This window comes from Schistocerca gregaria, chromosome 3, assembly GCF_023897955.1.
Source record: "Schistocerca gregaria isolate iqSchGreg1 chromosome 3, iqSchGreg1.2, whole genome shotgun sequence".
In the NCBI taxonomy this organism is placed as follows: Eukaryota; Metazoa; Arthropoda; class Insecta; order Orthoptera; family Acrididae; genus Schistocerca; species Schistocerca gregaria.
In genome coordinates this window covers 282,138,484-282,154,549 of record NC_064922.1, presented here as the reverse complement: position 1 = coordinate 282,154,549, position 16,066 = coordinate 282,138,484, and positions in this window count along the sequence as shown.

Here is a 16,066-nt window from a genome sequence, read left to right as displayed (position 1 = left end):
ACTATCACTTACTGTAGCGAAAACTAACAATTAAACCCTGAATTAAATCGTTGGAACTCCAAAAGTATGAAATACGACGAAACTGAGTAAATAGCGCGAGCAGTGCAATGTAGTTGCTTCAGCTCCAAAATAAGATTCTTATACTGACAAGCCTACAGGTTGAAGTTTTACAAGACCCAAAATATTGCTCTCTTAATCTCGAAATTGGCTTCGTAATTTCGCAACCGTTGAAGTTTGGAATATTTTAAGAGCGGCAGTTTTATTCGCAGTGAGCAATCGGACTTCGACAGTTTAATGGCAAGCAGGCTCAAGCAATTACTACAATTCGTAGTTATTTCGGTGAGATGGCCGCAATATCGGCTAGACAGAGATCGCCCTAGCCGGTTATTTCCGTTCACACAACAAGATTCACCCACTTGGAAACCTGACACTAACATGTTAATGAGATTTTTGGTATTGTGGCAGCCGTGCCGCAGATATACGAGAGTGCATCAGAGCCGCTCACGGCCGACTCAACTTAGTTACGACAGGTATCCGTCAGCGCGCTTACTAGCGATAGGCGCGGGTCAGCAAAAACTACACCAGTGCGAGCTGAGCCACCGTGCAGCACAGAAGCACTATCTGGATTCCGTTTCTGCAAGCAGCGGACCACATGGGCCGAGCTTAACACGAGACCCTACCGATGCGTACGGACGTTTGTTTGGCGCTCTCCGTTCGTTTCTATTGCGTACGCGAAATAGACGGTGCCTCGCGATTGTGAAGCAATTTCGCTCGTTCCGGATACACGTTCATCCTCGCTCACGTGGTCAGACTATGCGCTCGTTTACGAGGAGTGTACTAGGCTCGTGACCGGTGTTCGAGTGAAACTGCTATGCAAACGCCATTATTGCGATCGCCGGCACTGTAGGCACTATAGTCGGAATCAGTTTTTGTCACTTGTTCATTTACTTATTTGTGCAGAATTATGGCAAACGTGAGTAGTGGAACAAGGCGGTCACCACCCCACTCTCCAAAGCTTTTTTTCCGGCTTATGATTGAGAAACCTAGCAGCAGAGCCTTTCAAGCAATGTTATACGGAAGGTAATGCAAATTGCGAAGCTTGCAGAACGGCCTTCCTCACGGTTACGATCTGGCCCCTCTTTGTTCGACATCTACACGTCGGATGTCTCATCCACAACGTCTCGAAAGATCATATATGCAGATGATATAGCCATAGCGACACAAAGCGCGAACTTAGCCCAAACAAAGTACCCACTCACTCGAGACAAAACAATAAATGAATATTTTTAAAAATGAGGACTTAGGCCTAATGCCAATGAAACAGGACTTTCAGGCTTCCATCTACAAGATGACAATTATTGAACTATATGAAATAAATTCGTCATAACTCCTGAACAGTTTGCGCTAGGACGTTCAAAATGGCTCTGAGCACTATGGGACTTAACTGCTGAGGTCATCAGTCCCTAGGACGTTCAAACTGCACGGTTGGCTGCAAGACATGATGGAAATTAGTATGTGCATGCAACTTTTGGTTCAGCACGAAGCCTACTTTCGTTTTGATGGGGTCGTCAATAAGCAAAACTGGCGCATTTGGGGGATTCAGGATCCGCATTGCGCGATCTAGAAGTTTGTTGACCCTCAACGGGTGCAATGTCAAGTCACGGAATAATGGGTACGATATTCCTTGATACGGTACTTGAGGGTTTTGGAAGATGATTTCATTCCCATTATCCTGATTTCGACACGAGCTCGAAGCAGGAGAGTGTTTGATATTATGGAGGAGACTTGGGAACCGCATTCTGGCTCTGGATACCCGGAGGCCACTGGCATGTGCCTCGATTGGCCACTATATTCTCCGGGTCTAAACACATGCGACTCCTTTTTGTGGGGCAGTATTAAAGACAAGGTGTACAGTAATAACTGCAAAACCATTGTTGAGCTGAAAACAGCCATTCAGGAGGTCATCGACAGCATCGATGTTCCGACACTTCAGCGGATCACGCAGTATTTTGCTATTCGTCTGAGCTACATCATCGCCAATAATGGCAGTCATATCTAACATGTCATAACCAAAATCCGACTATCTATACTGACGTTTACATGTTGAATAAAGAGTATGCACACCGTAGTTTGTAAGTATTTACGTTTCTTTTCATATAGTTCAATAATTGTCTCCATCTAAATAGCCATCAGGCCCACGTTCAACAAACCAAAGACTTTGCCCTACAAACAACTTCTCGAAAATGTCTCAGCTAATAAAAACAAGAGCAAACAAAATACAGAAATTAGCAAATACGTCTTGGGGAGCTGATGCCAACACTCTGAGAACCAGCAGCATGCCGGCCGCGGTGGCCGTGTGGTTCTGGCGCTGCAGTCTGGAACCGCGGGACTGCTACGGTCGCAGGTTCGAATCCTGCCTCAGGCATGGATGTTTGTGATGTCCTTAGGTTAGTTACGTTTAAGCAGTTCTAAGTTCTAGGGGACTTATGACCTAAGATGTTGAGTCCCATAGTGCTCAGAGCCATTTGAACCAGCAGCATCTCTTTGGTTTATTCTGCTACTGAGTACTGCGATCCTTTTTGTATCAATAGCAACCACACAAGTCTTGTTGACGTGCAATTCTACCAAATAATGAAATTCACTATGGGAACGATCTGGACAACTGTCACTGAGTCTCTACCCGTTCTGAGCAATATAGCATCACCCCCGACTAGACGTCTTGCTGCTCTAAAAATCTCAGCTTCAGAGATGGTCTAATTAGCCAGCATTGCATTTTCACGCTGATTCTGTCCAACTTACCAACGAACATATGTAATTAAGACTGAAATCAAGAAACACCGAAGTGGGTACAGCAACACAACTTCGGAACTTTAGTACAGAGGAGCACTGGCGATCACAATGGAGACAAGAAGTCGGAAGCTGTAACCTCATAAAAGACCCGACAATCAGAGTCACCGATTTCGAACAAAGTAGAAGGGTATGGTGCTACTTCCGCAGACTGCACTGGACAGGGAATATGCAGTAAATTACTGTTTCAATAGAGAATGACAGAAAATCCTTCATGTGGAAAGTGTGAAGCCAAATAACAATTTTCCACATAGCCTTCGAATGCTCTAATACTCTGCTTTGCACAGTCACTGAAAGAGATCTGCGATCTTACGCCTGCGTCACTGAATTGGTTGAAAAACTATAACCTTTGCTTGCGATATTTCTGTACTTTCTTTAATTTAAAATTTATCTTTCTATCCATATTTTACCATGTTTGTAGAGTTTCTATTTGCCTATATGTTACCTACCTGTCATTAAAGGAAAAATGTGTAGTATCCAAACTAAAATATATAAATTATACAGGGTGGCGCAGGGGGACGGGAAATTTTGAACGTTACAGTTGGCAGCACTGTAGCGCCGGCAGATGTTCGAAATTTTGCACAATTGATGTGAACGCATCGCCATTTAGTAATCATGGAGAACTCGACTGGTGCGGTATGTGCAGTAGCGGTGAGAGCGTTTAACAAAAATGGTGATAGTGCGACTGCCCCTCAGAGAACATTTCGACAGCAGTACCAGCTTGGATGTCATGGACGTGTCCCATCTGCGCATGCGATTACAACGTGGGTGCGTAATTTTGAAGAAACAGGATCTGCCTTGAAAAAGAAACCTCCAGGTGGCATTCCAACGATACGTACCCCAGAGAACATTGCAGCTGCTAGAGCTGCAATCGAGAGAAGTCCTCGCCGCTCCGTTCGCCAGCATGCATCTTCGCTAGGGATTAAGCGACGAAGCTTACAAAGAATACTGCACGATTTAGACTTCCATCCCTATAAGTTGCAGATTGTGTAACACTTACATGAACGAGACCCAGCGTCGCGTGTGGAGTTTAGTAGCCAAATATTGACTAAAATCAACGAGGACGCAAATTTCCTTGGTAAATTATATATATCAGACGAAGCCCATTTCCACCTGAACGGATTCGTAAACAAACAGAATTTTCGTTATTGGGCACAGGACAATCTTTGTGAGTTTCACCAGCGACCACTACCTAGCGCCAAGGTCACAATATGGTGTGCTGTATCATGTCAGGGTGTTATCGGCCCTTATTTTTTTGAATGTGAGGATGGTAGTGCAGTGAGAGTAACGTCCGCTCGATATGTTGAAATGCTTCAAACATTCTTTACACCGAGACTATACGAGCTTAATCTTAACGTCGAAAACATGTGGTTTCAGCAGGACGGAGCCACGTCACACACTGCTCGACAATCGATGGCAGCAGTCCGTCAATTGTTTGGAAGACGCATTATTTCACGTACCGGTGACATTGCACGGCCTGCGACATCCTCTGATCTTAGTGTGTGCGACTGCTTCCTGTGGGGATATCTTAAAGGCAAGGTGTACCGTAAAAGTCCTGCAACAATCCATGAACTGAAGGAGAACATTGAAAACGAAATCACTGCCATTCCCCAAGATTTGCTACACCGCTGTTGGAGTGTGAACGACGAATGGGAGCACTTTCCGATGTCAGCTTTAAAAAGTAAAGAGACACTTTTGGACATTTGGATTGTAAAGACATACTGAATAATGGCATACTGAATACATTCACTTTCGTTAATAAATTACTAGTTTTATAAATTTATTCATGGAAATGACGTTCTTTCGAAATTTCCCGTTTCCCTGCGCCATCTTGTATAAAAGGGTTTGTTCAGTGAGTTATTTTGCAAGTGAATTAGATGGTGAAAAAACTGGTAAGTGTGTTACTTCGTTTACCTGCGTGATGGATAATCTATATCTACTGAGTAGTACGTGGCAAAGTATTTTTTGTTACGCCTTATATTAATATTTCCTGAGTTCCCTCCATGCATGACACGCGTGAAGAAGTTGGCCCACGTCGCTACATCTGATGCAACACCAGGACCGGCTCTAAAGGAGGGCTACCACTGCAATTGCCGTGGGCGGCAAGTACACTCCTGGAAATTGAAATAAGAACACCGTGAATTCATTGTCCCAGGAAGGGGAAACTTTATTGACACATTCCTGGGGTCAGATGCATCACATGATCACACTGACAGAACCACAGGCACATAGACACAGGCAACAGAGTATGCACAATGTCGGCACTAGTACAGTGTATATCCACCTTTCGCACCAATGCAGGCTGCTATTCTCCCATGGAGACGATCGTAGAGATGCTGTATGTAGTCCTGTGGAACGGCTTGCCATGCCATTTCCACCTGGCGCCTGTTGGACCAGCGTTCGTGCTGGACGTGCAGACCGCGTGAGACGACGCTTCATCCAGTCCCAAACATGCTCAATGGGGGACAGATCCGGAGATCTTGCTGGCTAGGGTAGTTGACTTACACCTTCTAGAGCACGTTGGGTGGCACGGGATACATGCGGACGTGCATTGTCCTGTTGGAACAGCAAGTTCCCTTGCCGGTCTAGGAATGGTAGAACGATGGGTTCGATGACGGTTTGGATGTACCGTGCACTATTCAGTGTCCCCTCGACGATCACCAGAGGTGTACGGCAAGTGTAGGAGATCGCTCCCCACACCATGATGCCGGGTGTTGGCCCTGTGTGCCTCGGTCGTATGCAGTCCTGATTGTGGCGCTCACCTGCACGGCGCCAAACACGCATACGACCATCATTGGCACCAAGGCAGAAGCGACTCTCATTGCTGAAGACGACACGTCTCCATTCGTCCCTCCATTCACGTCTGTCGCGACACCACTGGAGGCTGGCTGCACGATGTTGGGGTGTGAGCGGAAGACGGCCTAACGGTGTGCGGGACCGTAGCCCAGCTTCATGGAGACGGTTGCGAATGGTCCTCGCCGATACCCCAGGAGCAACAGTGTCCCTAATTTGCTGGGAAGTGGCGGTGCGGTCCCCTACGGCACTGCGTAGGATCCTACGGTCTTGGCGTGCATCCGTGCGTCGCTGCGGTCCGGTCCCAGGTCGACGGGCACGTGCACCTTCCGCCGACCACTGGCGACAACATCGATGTACTGTGGAGACCTCACGCCCCACGTGTTGAGCAATTTGGCGGTACGTCCACCCGGCCTCCCGCATGCCCACTATACGCCCTCGCTCAAAGTCCGTCAACTGCACATACGGTTCACGTCCACGCTGTCGCGGCATGCTACCAGTGTTAAAGACTGCGATGGAGCTCCGTATGCCAAGGCAAACTGGCTGACACTGACGGTGGCGGTGCACAAATGCTGCGCAGCTAGCGCCATTCGACGGCCAACACCGCGGTTCCTGGTGTGTCCGCTGTGCCGTGCGTGTGATCATTGCTTGTACAGCCCTCACGCAGTGTCCTCCTCTTCTCCCCAATTCTATTCAATACCTCCTCATTAGTTCTGTGATCTACCCATCTATCCTTCAGCATTCTTCTGTAGCACCACATTTCGAAAGCTTGTATTCTCTTCTTGTCCAAACTAGTTACCGTCCATGTTTCACTTCCATACAAGGCTACACTCCATACAAATACTTTCAGAAACTACTTCCTGACACATAAATCTATACTCGATGTTAACAAATTTCTCTTCTTCAGAAACACTTTCCTTGCCATTGCCAGTCTGCATTTTATATCCTCTCTACTTCGACCATCATCAGTTATTTTACTCCCTAAATAGCAAAATTCCTTTACTACTTTAAGTGCCTCATTTCCTAATCTAATTCCCTCAGCATCACCTGATTTAATTTGACTGCATTCCATTATCCTCGTTTTGCTTTTGTTGATGTTCATCTTATATCCTCCTTTCAAGACACTGTCCATTCCGTTCAACTGCTCTTCCAAGTCCTTTGCTGTCTCTGACAGAATTACAATGTCATCGGCGAACCTCAAAGTTTTTATTTCTTCTCCATGAATTTTAATACCTACTCCGAATTTTTCTTTTGTTTCCTTTACTGCTTGCTCAATATACAGATTGAATAACATTGGGGAGAGGCTACAACCCTGTCTCACTCTCTTCCCAACCACTGCTTCCCTTTCATGCCCCTCGACTCTTATAACTGCCATCTGGTTTCTGTACAAATTGTAAATAGCCTTTCGCTCCCTGTATTTTACCCCTGCCACCTTCAAAATTTGAAAGAGAGTATTCCAGTTAACATTGTCAAAAGCTTTCTCTAAGTCTACAAATACTAGAAACGTAGGTTTGCCTTTACTTAATCTTTCTTCTAAGATAAGTCGTAAGGTTAGTATTGCCTCACGTGTTCCAACATTTCTACGGAATCCAAACTGATCTTCCCCGAGGTACGCTTCTAGCAATTTTTCCATGGGAATGCGGGTAAGCTACTACAAACAGCATAGTGAACGCATTGTTGTGGCCAAGATAGATACGAAGCCCACACCTACTACAGTAGTACAAGTTTATATGCCATCTAGCTCTGCAGATGATGAAGAAATTGATGAAATGTATGATGAGATAAAAGAAATTATTCAGGTAGTGAAGGGAGCAGAAATTTAATAGTCATGGGTGACTGGAATTCGTCACGTAAGGATGTTGCTGACAAGATAAAGGAATTTAGGGCTCATAAGGAGGCGTATAGGAAGTCGTTTTCCGAGTGGAGTAGGAAAGCAAGTGACTAGTAGTTACAGTCTCCCCCCATGAACTATGGACCTTGCCGTTGGTGGGGAGGCTTGCGTGCCTCAGCGATACAGATAGCCGTACCGTAGGTGCAACCACAACGGAGGGGTATCTGTTGAGAGGCCAGACAACCGTGTGGTCCCTGAAGAGGGGCAGCAGCCTTTTCAATATTTGCAAGGGCAACAGTCTGGATGATTGACTGATCTGGCCTTGTAACAATAACCAAAACAGCCTTGCTGTGCTGGTACTGCGAACGGCTGAAAGCAAGGAGAAACTACGGCCTTATTTTTTCCCGAGGGCATACAGCTGTACTGTATGATTAAATGATGGCGTCCTCTTGGGTAAAATACTGCGGAGGTAAAATAGTCCTCCATTCGGATCTCCGGGCGGGGACTACTCAAGAGGATGTCGTTATCAGGGGAAAGAAAACTGGCGTTCTACGGATCGGAGCGTGGAATGTCAGATCCCTTAATCGGGCAGGTAGGTTAGAAAATTTAAAAAGGGAAATGGATAGGTTAAAGTTAGATATAGTGGGAATTAGTGAAGTTCGGTGGCAGGAGGAACAAGACTTCTGGTCAAGTGAATACAGGGTTATAAATACAAAATCAAATAGGGGTAATGCAGGAGTAGGTTTAACAATGAATAAAAACAGGAGTGCGGGTAAGCTACTACAAACTGCACAGTGAACGTATTATAGTGGCCAAGATAGACACGAAACCCATGCCTACTACAGTAGTACAAGTTCATGTGCCAACTCGCTCTGCAGATGACGAATAAATTGAAGAAATGTATGATGAAATAAAAGAAAGTATTCAGATAGTGAAGGGAGATGAAAATTTAATAGTCATGGGTGTCTGGAATTCTATAGTAGGAAAAGGGAGAGAAGGAAACATAGTAGGTGAATATGGATTGAGGGGAAGAAATGAAAGAGGAAGCCATCTGGTAGAATTTTGCACAGAGCATAACTTAATCGTAGCTAATACTTGGTTCAAGAATCATAAAAGAAGGTTGTATACATGGAAGAATCCTGGAGATACTAAAAGGTATCAGATAGATTACATAATGGTAAGACAGAGATTTAGGAATCAAGTTTTAAATTGTAAGACATTTCCAGGGGCAGACGTGGGTTCTGACCACAATCTATTGGTTATGAACTGTACATTAAAACTGAAGAAACTACAAAAAGGTGCTAATTAAGGAGATGGGACCTGGATAGACTGAAAGAACCAGAGGTTGTAGAGTGTTTCAGGGAGAGCATAAGGGAGCAATTGACAGGAATGGGGGAAAGAAATACAGTAGAAGAAGAATGGATAGCTTTGAGGGATGAAGTAGTGAAGGCAGCAGACGATCAAGTAGGTAAAAAGACGAGGGCTAATAGAAATCCTTGGGTAACAGAAGAAATATTGAATTTAATTGATGAAAGGAGAAAATATAAAAACGCAGTAAACGAAGCAGGCAAAAAGGAATACAAACGTCTCAAAAATGAGATCGACAGGAAGTGCAAAATGGCTAAGCAGGGATGGCTAGAGGACAAATGTAAGGATGCAGAGGCTTATCTCACTAGGGTAAGATAGATACTGCCTACAGGAAAATTAAAGAGACCTTTGGAGAGAAGAGAACCAGTTGTATAAATATCAAGAGCTCAGATGGAAACCCAGTTCTAAGCAAAGAAGGGAAGGCGGAAAGGTGGAAGGAGTATATAGAGGGTTTATACATGGGCGATGTACTTGAGGACAATATTATGGAAATGGAAGAGGATGTAGATGAAGACGAAATAGGAGATAAGATACTGCGTGAAGAGTTTGACCGGGCACTGAAAGACCTGAGTCGAAACAAGGCCCCGGGACGGCCTTGGGAGTGCCAGTCATGACAAAACTCTACCATCTGGTGAGTAAGATGTATGAGACAGGCGAAATACCCTCAGACTTCAAGAAGAATATGATAATTCCAATCCCAAAGAAAGCAGGTGTTGACAGATGTGAAAATTACCGTACTATCAGTTTAATAAGTAACAGCTGCAAAATACTAACACGAATTCTTTACAGACGAATGGAAAAACTGGTAGAAGCGGACCTCGGGGAAGATCAGATTTTAATATGACACAAAAAGATTAATCAGATGACAGTTTTGCATAACACAACATGTGAAATGTACCCGAGTCAGCTTGAAAGCCTCTTCAGAACCGAAAAGCTTTAAAATTAAGAAATAAAGATAAATGCCAGCGTATGATGGCCTAACAGTACAAATACAGCAACGTTAAACACCTACAGTGGTGTAATACGACACACTCTTTCAATTAAGACATTGTGATTTAGCGGCGTCTACTGGTAGATGTGGAAGGATGTTTGTTATCCTCCCCCAACCATTCCCTCTCCTTTGGACCTGCCATTTATACCATTTACATTACTGTTCTTCTTGCCTCACTCCTCTAAATTATTATTGTTATTATTATTGGCTGTGGCTCTGAGCACTATGGGACTTAACATCTATGGTCATCAGTTCCCTAGAACGTAGAACTACTTAAATCTAACTAATCTAAGGACAGCACACAACACCCAGTCATCACGAGGGAGAGAAAATCCCTTACCCCGCCGGGAATCGAACCCGGGCGTGGGTATTATTATTAATGCCTTGTCTGTAACTTGTAAGTTTTTCTCCATTTCCTACTCTTTCTCGGTACTGTATTCGTAAATAGTAGTTATTGGCACCAAGATCATACGGAAGAAACCTGCCATACCTACAATGACAAATTAGTATTTTTCTCGTTTTTCCTGTGTTATCAAAATAACTTGTTTCTAAGAAGAAATGTAAAACTAATTGTGATCTGTGCCATTGGTGATAAAGAAAAGAGTGTTATATGAAAAAACGAATCCACATTTTTTAAAAAAAATTCGAACAATAAGTTGCAACTAAATTACCTTTGTGAGACAATCTCCATCTTTTGTCTGACATACTTCTTTTTCTTCTACGAATCACGTGGTTTCTCCAGACAAATACCGGACGGTTATTGTAGGAGGGATATTATCAGACCAGCAGTCCGTTTACACGTAGCCCACGATGCAACCTCGTCATAAAATAGCTTAATTTTGAAAGCGATTCGGGTAAGGAGCGTCGTATGAAACATTTGCAACCCCCTCACGCCGCCGTCGCTAGGTATTTCTCCAGAATTTCTAACGCATTCTGTCTCGATGCAATGTCAGAGGGTCGGTGATATATCCACTGAGCTATAGGCAATGGTCGATTGAGAAGGATCACAAACAGTAGTTGGTGTGATGTTGAGGTCGTAAGAAATGTACACTAGCTTTTCAGATCTCTAATGCCACGCTATCCGCTAGAAATGCTGTCTGGGATTTGGAATCAAGTCCCTCCATTTAAGCATATGCCTGCGATGGATCCTATGGAGAAGTCTTTTAATGATTACATCCACTACTGAATCATATTTCTGGCACTCTCACATCTCGAAACGAGTCACATTTATCGAACCTGTCTGCTACAGTAAAATTCCAACCTATGCATCCTGCCAGAAGCCTCTCAGTCTCTGCACTACCGTCCCTGCAGCTTTTCGCATGTGATCGTTCCAATGTAAGTCGCAATTGAGTAGAAGTTGGAGCAAATTATCGTATCTACCACCTTCTGCATACCGTGTAGAAACAAGGTAAGCTGCGACAGGACTGCGTTTTGACCATTCGATGGGAACTGAGAGAAGGACGAGAATTTTTGCTACTGCACTGTGGTGCACCCCCGAACTACATACAAGTACTACAGATCCAAGTCCATTCATATCTATCTCCCCAACATGCTATCTGTACCATCAATTAGAGAAAAATTACGAACTTTAAAAGCCCAACTGACTTCATCCGATAGAGAATTAGATAAGAATTTTACCGCATCTCCCTCCTCCCATATATCGAAAACAAATACTGCATGCGTGCAGACATCGAGCACATGTGACAATCCTATTAAATACAGGGTGATCAAAAATTCAGTATAAATTTGAAAACTGAATAAATCATGGAATAATGTAGATAGAGAGGTGCAAATTGACACACGTGCTTGGAATGAGATGAGGTTTTATCAGAAAAAAAATACAAAAGTTCAAAAAATGTCCGACAGATGACGCTTCATCTAATCAGAAAAGCAATAATTAACATAACAAAGTAAGGCAAAGCAAAGATGTTCTTTACAGGAAATGCTCAATATGTCCACCATCCTTCCTCAACAATAACTCTAGTCGAGGAATAATGTTGTGAACAGCACTGTAAAGCGTGTCCGGAGTTATGGTGAGGCATTGGCGTCGGATGTTGTCTTTCAGCATCCCTAGAGATGTCGGTAGATCACGATACACTTGCAACAAGACAGAGCCACAAGGGGCGTCTCTTGCGACTTACAGTCTAGTCCGCAGGATGCGATCATCCTCCTAGAGGACAGGTGATGGATATGCACTTTTCAATAATGAGAGCAGTCTCGTGTAGATTATTCTTTTCAATAACTTGTAACATAATGTCAAGAAAGTATTTGATCTGTAGCCTTCAAGGAGTGTAACATCTTTTCTTTTTTTAAAACAGAGATAGAGGTTTTTGTGTCGCTGTAATGTCGATATTAACAAGCCACTGCCGAGTTGTTACATTAGTATTCTTTACCAGTTCTGGGAATATGTTGTCCATAACAGCTGCTTTCCGACACTTCACCTGTTGCAGGGCATCGTCCAGTTCTTTGGCTTCGATAGGGCGCTTAATTGGTACGGCTTGTTGCCGGCTTCGTCGTTTTTTGTTGAGTTCGTAAGTGACGTTCCTTTTGTGCTTCTTATCGATCGTCGGCTTTAACACCCGTATTATTAGTTTGGCTATGGCTTCCGGTTTGGGAATGCAGCACTGCTTTGTCCCAGTTGCACATCCCGAATCTAATTTTCTCAGTAAGATCCAAGCTGTCCGGCTGCTATGTGAAACTCTAATTCACGAGTGTTTCCTTCCATATGAGTGTTACGTTGTTGCTTAGTATCTCTAAGACTTCTTCACTGGCATCCAGGTCGGCCGTTCTTTTATGTTCGGCGTACAGCTCCTAACATTCCTCTCTCCAACATGATATGTAAGATTTTCTAATACCACGGGGTATGTGGTTTTTGCTGTGCTAATAACTATTGCAGCGCCCCTGAAATAGTTTTTGACTTTTGGTTGTGTATGCCTTATATAATACCCTAATTGTGTTATAAATTGTTGCCATCTGGCTTTCCTAAAATTCCATCTGGGGAAAAGAAGTTTTTGGGTTGTAGGAACAGTTGTACTTATCATGCTGATGACTAGTCTATGCTTTGAGTTAAGGAAATCGTAAAGGAATACTCTATGAGCGTCGTTTCTGCTGGGGAAGGTAGATATGAAAATATTCGGGTTGTATCCCGTATTCCACCTCGCAAAGTTGAAGGTGGGCTTTCGTTTTGCGGCGTAGAGGAGGCTTAAGGTATTGCCTTATTATAAGGTATTCTCAGTATTCGTCGTTTTCTTTGCAGCTCCAAAGCATATGACGGGAGTCACAGTCTCCAGTACATATACACGGGTGAGGGAAAGTGGGTAGCATGTCTTTAGGCATCTGGTGTTCGGAGACAATAGTTACTTCTTCAGAGACAAAAGGAAAATTCCTTGGGCTGAGTGGAAATGAGTAAGAGAAGCATTTACGGCCTCGGCTCTAGAATATGTAGCTATTCCATACTGTGTGTGGTAGACTCACACTAAAATTTTATACCCTGGTATTTTACCTCTGAAAAAGAGTTGCTGGTCAGGTGTGGGCCCTGAATTACGACAACGTCAATTTCATGATCTGCTAGAAGCTCGCCAAGTGTTTGTTTTTACTACGGCTTACGCTTTCTGTATTTATTTGGCATACTCGAATATTCGCACCGGTTGTCAATTGGCTCTGAGAAGTGCCGTCGCTTAAAAGGTAATAACTTCTTTGTTTTGGATTTAGCATTGCAATGTGTTCACTGAGAGATCCTTAGACCGCTCTAGCGGTTCGTTGTCGCTGTTCATTCAACATTAGGGAGCAGCACGTGTAGCATTCTGCTGTGGAAGCTAACAGATTTGACCCCTAAATAGAGCCAAACAGTTGCTACTAACTACCGTGGACAGTCTCCAACTAGAACCTTGGCTTTTTATGTGCGCAACCACACCACATGTAGAGAGGATCCTGTGAACACAGTGTGTCTGCAAAATTGTAGTCGTTTCCCACTAGCGGTTCGAGTTAGTTGCCCAAAACAGGAAAGTAACAGACTGTAAGGACGTTATAAAATTACAGTATCTCATTAACAGTTAACAGCACTGTTATTTCATACAGGGTGGTGCACGAAATCTTTTACCAATTGTTTCCTTCACAATTTACGACGCACATTGGATATCCCACTGGTATTTCTACAGCAGTAGCAGCAGAGGTTGGAAAAACTAATGAGTTACGAAATGACGGGTAAGTGACGATACTGCCGCTAGGAGACTAGTGAGCAGCAATGGCTGACAGTGGAAGACTGACGACACAGCAACGATCGGCAATTGTGTTACTTTTTCATGAAACGAAAAGCCTTGTTGTGACTCAGAGGCGTTTTCGACAACAGTTTAACACACGATGAGTCCCTTGCAAGAAGATCATCCACAGGTTTACGATAAATTTGTACAGAAAGGAACAGTATTGGAAGGGCAGCGACTTCGGCCTAAGCCTGTTTGTTCGCCGGAGAATATTGAAGCGGTACGAGTTGCTATACAGAGAAGTCCCGGGAAATCGTATGGAAAGGCAGCAGTGCAACTGGGAATATCCAGACGCTCCGTTCAATGCATTCCTCCATATGTACACATACAAGATGATCTGTGCACAGAAGCTCACTGAAGAACACAAGCAGCAGAGACTACTGTTTGCTCAGTGGGCGGAGGAGAGAGAAGAAACTCTCAACAACGTTTGGTTTTCAGACAAGGCGCATTTTCATTTAGAAGGTATTGCTAACAAGCAAAATGTACGCTTTCGGGCCACTGAAAACCCACAAGTGCTTCATGAAGGACAGCATTATGCTCTGAGGATTACAGCATGGGCAGCAATTTCCAGTCACAGACTTATTGGACCCTTTTTCTTTGAAGAAACTGTATACAGCGAGCGTTATTTGAGCGTGCTTCGCAATAGCTTCATGCCACAGCTTCTTGCTACTGCCTTGCCCTTCAACATGCAGTGGTTCATGCAAGATGGAGCAAGGCCACATACTGTAAACACTGTGTTGGAGTTTTTACACGAGCATTTGGATATGTGGATCATTTCACTCAGGTTTTCAGGTCGCTTCAATGATGAACAAAATTGGCCCCCCAATAGTCCAGACCTCAATCCATGTGACTTTTTTCTTTGGGGGTACCTAAAGGGAAAAAAAAAATCCCGAAACTTCCACGTGATTTAATGGAGCTCAGAAGACTTATTCTTCAAGCTTGCAGTGGAATTGCGGAAGACATGTGCCGTAGGGTAATCATTAACTTCAGTGTTCGTTTGAAGGGAGTTAGGAATCGAAATGGTGGACATATTGAGCATGTGCTGAGTTAGAACAAGTCTCCATGGACGGCTCTTCGCGGTGGTATATGTTCCTTTCAGATTGTATTGACAATAAAGTTTATATTCAAAAACAAAATGGTAACACATTTCCTGCGCCACCCTGTAGGTATGATGAAATATGCAAGGTTTGCATTGACACTTGTACCAAAAGTCAAGAAACAAAAATCCTCTGCAACTTTTATCAGGTCTGTTTCTCTGCAGGATTGACTGTGCAAAAACGTAAATGTTCGAATGGTGTTCTTATTTTCTCTGCATGGTATGGGAATCCCACTTTTTACCTGCTTCTGTGATGCGTGTCATGGCATTACTGCAACACAATACCCTATGATCATTCAGACAAATCTGACAAGATCAAAAAGATCACTCTACAATCATATTATTTTTATGTTAACCAGTTACATAATGATAGTTGCCCTAGATATTTATCAAATGCTTTCCTTATTTTGTCATAAAATAGTGCCACAGCGGACACGCTCCACGGTACGTAGCCGGAATGAACGAAACATTCTTTGTCTACTTTGTCGCGTCACGTGGGACACGCCACACTGACCAAACGAAGGCCCACACACATCTGTTACTCTGCAGTCTTTCTCAAAAGATTTTACAGAAAATATTCTGTGAGTAATTTTGATTCTTACGTTACTTTAGCCTCATATAACAGGTTCATAATGAAATGCCTATCTTTTCGTTAATGGGCATAGTTACTGTGATATTTCGGAAATGTACCTCACTACACAAAGCGTAATGAGAAGAAGGAGTCAATATGTGTTTTCGATTGGTGCATGTTAGGTTATACAATGCTGTGCATGAAATGCAGCTACCATGTTGAATTTTTCTTTGAACTTGGGAGGATTTCTATATCTATCTCCATCCTGAGAAAATGGATTTTATGTAGCATACTCACTTCTGCTCATGCG